The sequence below is a fragment of the Sinocyclocheilus rhinocerous genome, unplaced genomic scaffold (genome assembly GCF_001515625.1).
Source record: "Sinocyclocheilus rhinocerous isolate Xijiao unplaced genomic scaffold, SAMN03320098_v1.1 scaffold567, whole genome shotgun sequence".
Classification (NCBI taxonomy): domain Eukaryota; kingdom Metazoa; phylum Chordata; class Actinopteri; order Cypriniformes; family Cyprinidae; genus Sinocyclocheilus; species Sinocyclocheilus rhinocerous.
In genome coordinates, this window is record NW_015649134.1 from 920,979 (window position 1) to 930,447 (window position 9,469).

The window sequence follows — 9,469 nt, forward strand, 5'->3', positions numbered from 1 at the left end:
TCGGCGAGTGAAAAATCGGGCTAAAATCGTGCAGTGTGAACTCGGCATTAGACATCCAGCCATTGAGTGATGACAGTCACCAGTCTCATCACCACGGTAAGCAGGGAGGGGACCAGAACATATTACAGTGTCTGACATCGTACTTGCAAGTTCACACACAACTTTAATGTTATTTTTAGTGATCTCCGACTGGCGAAATGAAACATCATTAGCGCCGGCGTGAATAACAATCTTACTGAATTTACGTTTAGCATTAGCCAGCACTTTTAAATTTGCCAAGATGTCAGTCGTCTTATATTCGGGCCAATACGGTACTATCAGAAATATGGTGGGAATTAAGTTATATGTTATCACTTTAAACACTAGAGAGTGATAGTAAGATAGAGATTCAACAGAAAAGCAAAGCTACACGGAGCTACAATCACAAACCACTCAGCAGCACGGTACACAGGAAACGGCATGGTATTTAAGGTGCACAACACTATTTGTGGACATCCACTTCTAATTGATATTATAATTAGTGGTGTGCAATATTGACAAAAATGATATCTCAATATTTTCTGGGATTTTGTTGATATTAGTAATTAGCAATATTTTGCTGACTGGGTTTGGTGCACAATTTGCATAAATAATGCTAAGATTTTTAAAATAATATTTATGAAATGAAATTATTGAAGTTATGAAATGATTGAAAAATGCTAATGGCCAGTGAGTGGCATTCACTGTCACTGTCTTCACGAGTTGAGTCATTGAGTCATTCAATCAGATGATTCGTTAAAACATCTTTATTCGTTCATTAATTAAACTGATTTGTTCAAAACACGAACTCATTGAGTAACAAAGCACCGTTGTGTGCTGCTCTGAGACACAAAACATGCTGGGGTTTCTAGGGCTGGGTATCGTTAAAAAAAATTCAATATCGATACATATACCGAAACCTTGACTTCGATACCGGTTCCTGAAAGATACTTTTTTCGATACCAATTTTATGAAATTTATTTTAACAAGATTACATTACATATTACCTAAAAAAAACTTATAGTACACATTACCTCATAAAACTAATTTTTTTTTTTTTGAGGTTTTTACACTCAAAGACTCATCTCCTGAGCCACTGCACAAAATGTAACCAACACAATAAATCAGTGCAAATAGTTTTAATAAAAGCTCAAATAGTCTTCCTAGGCTACGTTTACACTAGTGTGTTTTTGTTTTAAAACGCATAGATTAGACGGAATCATTTTTATTCACTTTCCACTGGTTTACGCGATCTGATGAGCATTAGCTGCTTCCAGCGCTGTCTGCCTGTGTTTTCTCTTCCGCGATCGTTGTTCTGATTTAGAGGAAGCTCATTTACTGCTCATCTGTCAATCATATTGCGCGTTCATAACATGCTCTGTCTCCGACCACGAGCGTGCATTACACTTCAAGAAAAACATTTACAGGGATTAAACATGAAGCTAAGAAACATGCGATTACGACAGTATATGATTTGTATGTGATTTTCATGCGATTCTGCCTATTTTCATAACAATACTGTCAGTCCTGTGTTCCGTGTCTTGTCTTTTCCTCCCCCATGTGCTTTCCATGACCCAGTTTTCCCTCATGCACAATTATGTTATTGATCCCAGGTGTTTCTCGTCATCCCCTTGTCATATCATGTGTATTTAAAGTGTTTCCTGTTCTGAGTTTGGCGTCCGGTATTGAATGTCGTCTTTCCCCACTACGTGTGTGTTTCTGGTTACTTTGATGTCCATTAAAGTCTCTTTGTTTGAAGTATACTCCTCGTCTCCTCGTTCCGCGCTCCTCACAGATTCTCCGCCCTAGCCCTAGCAGAGATCTCCCCTTCTTTGAGTATGCCTGGGAATTCTGCGGGCTCGCCGCGGCGACAGTATATGTGTCTGTACAATCCAGAGGCCAGACCGAGTGCCGAGGCCAAGGCCACGGAGGCCGATCCGCCATGGCCTCCTGAACTGTCTGCGCCGCCATGGCCCCCTGAGCTCCCTACTCCGCCATGGCCTCCTGAACTCCCTACCCCGCCATGGCCTCCTGAGCTCCCTACTCCGCCATGGCCCGCTGAGTTCCCTGCTCCACCATGGCCCCCTGAGCTCCCTACTCCACCATGGCCTTCTGAACTCCCTACACGTGCTTTCCATGACCCAGTTTTCCCTCATGTGCAATTATGTTGTTGCTCCCAGGTGTTTCTCGTCATCCCCTCATCATGTCATGTGGATTTAAAGTGTTTCCTGTTCTGAGTTTGGCGTCCGGTATTGAATGTCGTCTTTCCCCGCTACATGTGTGTTCCTGGTTCCTTTGATGTCCAATAAAGTCTCTTTGTTTGAAGTATACTCCTCGTCTCCTCGTTCCTCGCTCCGCGCTCCTCACAGTAGCAAACGTGACATATACAGTGTGTTTACATGAGAAATGCTAAGCAGGTGTAGCGATTAGCTTGATATAAAAGGCTACAAATAACATATTTCTGCAACGTTATATGACTAAAACCCTCATTAGATCACAACTGCAGGTTATTTCAAACACTCGATGGTGGGTTAAAGTGAGTTTTGAGTAAAAGCATAGTATAAATTTGATCAATTGTCTTATGTAGCATGATGCTACAGTGTGAATGAATGGTCACGTACACGTGTTTTCCTGGATGCTTCACCAGAGCCAATCACCAGCACATGATTTAGGCACATCAAGCATGCTGCATGCTACTCGCTCACTGACGTTGACTAGATTAACCCCTTATGTCGTTGCCATAATGCATTGCAATGGGTTGTGTGTGTCTTGCTTCAGAATTGACTGATGGGGTCTGCAGTGTTTTCAAACGTCTCCATTTTCAAGGGTCGAAAACTCCAGATTAGTGTGGTCTGCAGACTTAAACGTGGCAAAAGTTATGCGTTTTAAAATGAAAACGCACTAGTGTAAACATAGGTTCCCTATCAATTTTGGTCTCTCAACGAAATCGGCCAAGCGGTCAGAAGCTGATGCATTGGGGAAACACCTTTCCGCCCAATGCGGAAGCCACAATTATCGAGTCCAACTGTCCTCAATGCAATGAGATGAACCTCAAGGCTCTCCGGACTGAGTCAAGAAAGACGGCGGGCTTCGCCCTATCCTGGACCTGTGCCAACTGAATCGAGCCCTGGCAAAGTGCTCATTCAGGATGATCACTTTAAAACAAATCCTCTTTCTAGCTTGGCCAGTGGGTTGGTTCATTTCTGTGACTTTCAAAGATGTGTACTTCTATATCCAGATAGTATTAACAATGTATAGCAATGTATTTCATTCCAGTGTGTGAGCCTTGACTCTCTCTCTATGCAGGCCCACCTGCTGCCGGAACACATGCAGACGGTTATGAACTCTCTCGCAGCGTTCAAGGAGGGAAGTCATTACCGTTAAAACGTTTTCAAAGAGCACTTGGTCCTTGACTCTCTCTCTGTGCAGGGCCACCTGCTGCCGGAACACATGCAGACGGTTATGAACCCTCTCGCAGCGTTCAAGGAGGGAAGTCATTACCGTTAAAAGCTCCAGCTTTGGTTGAAAGCCTGCTTCCCGGTGCACACCTGGAATTTGGGATCGATGTGCGTGCTGGTGACTCGCAGATGTCTGGAAGCGATGTCCCCTTGGATGAGCACCATGCTGTAGAGATGGAGCGTGATGATGGGACAGATAAGCAGATGCAAAACTGTCCAGCCCAGCTTTCGGTGTTTGGACGTACACGGAGAAGACGTGGCGCCTAAATTTCCTGGAATTGAAGGCAGTTCATCTAGCCCTCGAGCAATTTTATGCTAAAGTTCACCACCAGCATGTTCTCATTCATTTGGACAACATGGCAGTGGTAGCGTACATAAATCACAAAGGGACATCAACTCACACTCCCTCTTGAGGCTCACGACAACTCTCCTGTTGTGGGCAGATCAGCTTCATCTATCTATTCGAGCTGTCCATGTCCCCGGCCACTTGAACTGCGGCGCGGACATGCTGTCGAGAGAGGGTATACTCCAAGGAGAATGGAGGTTACACCCTCAAACAGTAAGTATGATTTGGAACGTATTCGGGCCAGTGGAGATGGACCTCTTTGCATCGGCAGAGAACACTCACTGCCCGTTATTCTTTTCCCTAATGGAACAATCGACCCTGGGAGTGGATGCACTCGCCCACCGCTGGCCAAGAGCGTGCAAATATGCATTTCCACCAGTAAAACTCCTCCATCAAATGCTGTGCAAGATCAGGGATGAGAAGGAAACAGTGCTGCTGGTCTCGCCGAAATGGCCCACACAGCCCTGCTTTCCAGACCTGCTAGAACTGCTGACGGGGCCACCCTGGACAGTCCCATTGAGGAAGGACCTCCTATCTCAAGCAAGAGGCTCGATCTGGCACCCCAATCCGGAGCTATGGGATCTGCACGTCTGGCCGCTCAGTGGAGTTCACCAGTAGCTACATTCCCTCAGCGCATGCTGAATACTATTGCTGAAGTGAGAGTCCCTTCTACAAGTTTGCAACTCTAGGACAGAAGACCTGGCTAATTGCCCGGTTGCAGTTATTCTATCCTTTTTTTGCAAAAGGAGTGCTTGGATGATGGATGCGTACCTTCCACGCTCAAGGTATACGTCATCGCTATATCAGCATTTCATAAGGAGATTGACAGGTGGCCAGTTGGCAGGAATGAACTAGTGTTCAAATTTCTATGGAGGGCGAGAAGGATAACCCCTTTCGCCCACCCACTATCCCCACTTGGGATGTAGCTTTGGTTCTAAAGGCATTGTCGTGTCCACCGTTTGATCCGCTACAGTCAACTTCATTAAAATTTCTCTCTTATAAGATGGCCTTTTTCTTAGCACTCGCTTCGGGTGACATACACGCTCTTTCAGTCAACCACTCCTGCATGGATTTTGGCCCTGGTGACTGCAAATGTTCTCAAACCGAGGAAGGGTTATATCCAGAGGTGGACAAAGTACACAACTCCATTACTTAAGTGAAAGTACAGATACTGCTGGTCAAATATTACTCCATTACAAGTAAAAGTTGAAAAGACAGATTTTTACTTAAGTAAAAGTACAGAAGTACTTGCTTTTAAAAGTACTTAAGTACCAAAAGTAAATTTCCTTTTTTATGTCAATGCACTGTTTTATTGTTGTTGTATGTAATACTTGCAATACCTCTGAAGCAACTTACAATACATTACACCTACTGAATACACTGACTAGCTTGTAGTATCTTTGGAATAAAGAGCTTTTAGAATGTTAAGAACCTATGGGGGAAAAACAACAACAACAGAAAAATTATTATTTAACATATCCCTAAAGTGTTATTACTCTGTCAGTGTTCGCCCCGAGTGATTTTGCGATGTCCCGTATGCACTCTGCGCGTTTGTGTTGAGTGCACTAGACAGCTAAGGCTTTCTGTGCAGCTCTTCATCTGTTTTGGCGGCCACAATAAAGGGCCGCCTGTTTCAAAGCAGAGGCTTTCCCAATTGGATTGTGGACGCAGTAGCTCTGGCTTACAGTTTACAGAATGTGGAGTGCCCTATAGATCTTTGCGCCCACTCCACTGTAGCGTCTGGACCAATCAGACACACCATTTTTCATTTGATTTAACAAATCAATTATTCATTAGATTAACAAACATTCACAGACCCCTCACCCAATAAACATACTGGGTGCCAGGATGTCTGCAACGACACCAGGCCCCCCCTGGTCCCCATGGCAACCACGACACCTTTGCTAGACCAGATACATTTACGACCTAATGGCATGTTGAGAATTACCCCTCTCACTACATTCTCCATAGGAAGAGACACAATGCACAGTAGAAATTGACTTTTCTACTAATTAATTCATAGAAAAACCTTTCTGTGAATGAACACACATATCCTTCAGGTCATTGTGTATGTTGTCTTTGATATTTTATACTGTTTTATGCAGGTTTATGAGGGAACCACTCGTTCCTTGTCATCTTGCCTATATGTAATCCTACCATGTTTAGTATCTATGATTACTTCATCATGGGCTTGGGACTAGTGGGATATACCCATTGAAGACATTTGCTCTGCAGCTACATGGGCTTCGCCGAACACTTTTGCCAGATTCTACAATCTGGATATTTCTTCGCAAGCCTCTCGGATTCTGTATGTACAGGAGAGCTAAGCTTAAGTTATGTAGCCCATTCAGTTTGTGACGTGACATGTGACGTGACATGTGGCCAAGTATGGTGACCCATACTCAGAATTAGTGCTCTGCATTTATCCCATCCAAAGTGCACACACACAGCAGTGAACACACACACACTGTGAACACACACTCGGAGCAGTGGGCAGCCATTTTTTTGCTGCGGCGCCCGGGGAGCAGTTGGGGGTTCGGTGCCTTGCTCAAGGGCACCTCAGTCGTGGTATTGAAGGTGGGAGAGAGGTCTGTACATTCACTCCCCCCACCTGAACACACCAGAGCGGCTGAGTAAGAGCCCCTCCCCGCTTGGTGCGTGTTTCAACTATGTCCGATAGCATAAACACGTCATAATGGGGTTTATGACCAATTCATATGGTGAACCTCTGAGATGATGGTGCTCAAATAGGTCCGGTATCGTATGCCTATGTGTGTCAGGATTGGACCTGTTTTGTCATGTGTTTCAGTTCCTGTTTTGCCTTATTTGGTCATGTTCCTGTCCTCGTTTAGTTTGATTATGTTCCATTGATGTCACCTGGGTTCCCCTGATTGCCCTGTGTTTAAAAGTCCTAGTCTGTTCAGTTTGTGTTTGTCAGGTCTACTCGTTCTCTACGTGTGTTGGCTCAAGCTCCTATTGTGGATTATCTCCTGTGTTTCGTGATTAAAGACTGTTAAACGTTTCCTCGGGACTCCAGTGTGTTCCCTCAACAGCGTGACGTGACAGAGTGTGCCTAACGCCGGAGAATCACTTGAATATATACGCTTATGTAACTTTACCATCCTAGCCCTGTCATATGACATAGTAAAGTGCAAGCATTTTAGGGCTATCCACTCCCCTTACACAGCCCATAACAATGTTTATTAGAGGACAGAAAAACATAAATGTTTGAGTTATTTCACAATAAACAAATTGAAATTGTAGCCTATAGTTTGTGCAATTACATTTAGTTAAATTGAACATTAAAAGTTCATATTGATCATGTTTTATTCTGTAATGTTAATATAAATCATACATGGTCAGAATAAAAAGATTGCATTTTATGCGTTTCAATGGCAGTCCCTTATGAAGATGAACCATGTTTTTACTAAAGTGACCTAGTTCAACTATATTATTTGTAGATTTCCATGGTTACCTGCATCTCACACATTACTGATTAATAGTCACAATTCACACAGCACCGGCAAACACATACATACATGGTTATTAGGTATGTTCCCCTTTAAGAAAGGGAGTTGTTGCTGAAGTGCTGTTCGAATGCGCTGTTCTTGAGCAGAGAAAATAAATGCAACCGCTGAGAAGTTACTCCTAATGTCAGCTCATTAGGTGTATAAGACATCTGTCCACACAATCTGTATCTTCTTATTAGGTATGTGCCCCTTTAAAAAAAGTAGTTGTTGTTGAAGCACTGTTCGAGTGCGCTGTTCTTGAGCAGAAAAAATAAACGTGACTGCTGAGTTTTCTGGCGCAATCCTGCCTCCATGTATCTTTGCTAGCACAAAAGCTACAATGGTATTTAATTTCTGTTTTAAGTATGGAATATAATGGTTATATATATATATATATATGTGCCCCTTTTTTTACATTTGAGCCTCTGCACGTCCCTGAAAGAGTTGGATTCTCGAGCTAAACATTGCCAAAGTTTCAGAAACGAGTTGGACGTATGAAGGAGTATTTCTGTGCCAAATACACTCCTTCAGGGTTCATATAAGTTTCAGAAAGTTTTTTTCAAGTATGACTCTTCATGACGTCATAACGGAATGAATTCCTTATATGGGCACTTCTCCTGGAAGAGCACGCACACAAGTCAACCAGGGGTGCGTTTCCCAAAAGGAACTATGGTCGCAAGTTCCATCGTTACCAATAGAGTTCAATGGAACTAACAACCAAAGTTAGCTAACGATACTTTTGGGAAACACACCCCAGAGCGAGAGCAAGAGCATGCCCATGAATGTGCTTCATTTGGGTTACGGAAGTCGCTGGCAGTGCTGCACAGGTCTTGCTTGAGAAGGATTTGTCATTTTGTTTTTAGACCATGAAATCAACAGTGTAGCGAATCAGCTCAAAGGGGAAATAATAATAATTAATTATAACTAGTTATAATTAATTATTATTATTTCCCCTTTGAGCTGATTCGCTACACTGTTGATTTCATGGTCTAAAAACAAAATGACAAATCCTTCTCAAGCAAGACCTGTGCAGCACTGCCAGCGACTTCCGTAACCCAAATGAAGCACATTCATGGGCATGCTCTTGCTCTCGCTCTGGGGTGTGTTTCCCAAAAGTATCGTTAGCTAACTTTGGTTGTTAGTTCCATTGAACTCTATTGGTAACGATGGAACTTGCGACCATAGTTCCTTTTGGGAAACGCACCCCTGGTTGACTTGTGTGCGTGCTCTTCCAGGAGAAGTGCCCATATAAGGAATTCATTCCGTTATGACGTCATGAAGAGTCATACTTGAAAAAAACTTTCTGAAACTTATATGAATCCTGAAGGAGTGTATTTGGCACAGAAATACTCCTTCATACGTCCAACTCGTTTCTGAAACTTTGGCAATGTTTAGCTCGAGAATCCAACTCTTTCAGGGACGTGCAGAGGCTCAAATGTAAAAAAAGGGGCACATATATATATATATATATAACCATTATATTCCATACTTAAAACAGAAATTAAATACCATTGTAGCTTTTGTGCTAGCAAAGATACATGGAGGCAGGATTGCGCCAGAAAACTCAGCAGTCACGTTTATTTTTTCTGCTCAAGAACAGCGCACTCGAACAGTGCTTCAACAACAACTACTTTTTTTAAAGGGGCACATACCTAATAACTAGGGATGTAACGATTCACTTAACTCACGATTCGATTCGATTCACGATACTGATTTCACGATTCGATTTTCCCATGATTTTTTTTGATGAAAAGGCTTTTATTATTGCTTGGACACAATGCTGCACATTTCTTTGTGAAACAGAAATATGTCAAAAAACAAAACTAAACAACAAAACTACCAGCCTCATTCAGGACGGTGACGAGTCTGCCTACAGACAGGAGGTTAAAGAGCTGGCTGTCTGGTGCAGTCTTAACAACCTGGAGCTTAACACGCTCAAAACTGTGGAGATGATCGTGGACTTCAGGAGAAACCCACCTGCTCTCCCCCCACTCACCATCATGGACAGCACTGTAACGACAGTGGAGTCATTCAGGTTCCTGGGCACCACTATCTCTCAGGACCTGAAGTGGGACACTCACATAGACTCCATTGCAAAAAAGGCCCAGCAGAGGTTGTACTTCCTTCGCCAGCTGAGG

At 43.2% G+C, this 9,469-nt stretch overlaps 1 protein-coding gene across 1 annotated transcript in view; it reads left to right on the forward strand.

Moving 5' to 3' along the window:
• Window positions 1-9,469, forward strand: part of LOC107710269 (mitochondrial Rho GTPase 1-A) — a 31,981-nt gene that overhangs the window by 7,750 nt on the left and 14,762 nt on the right.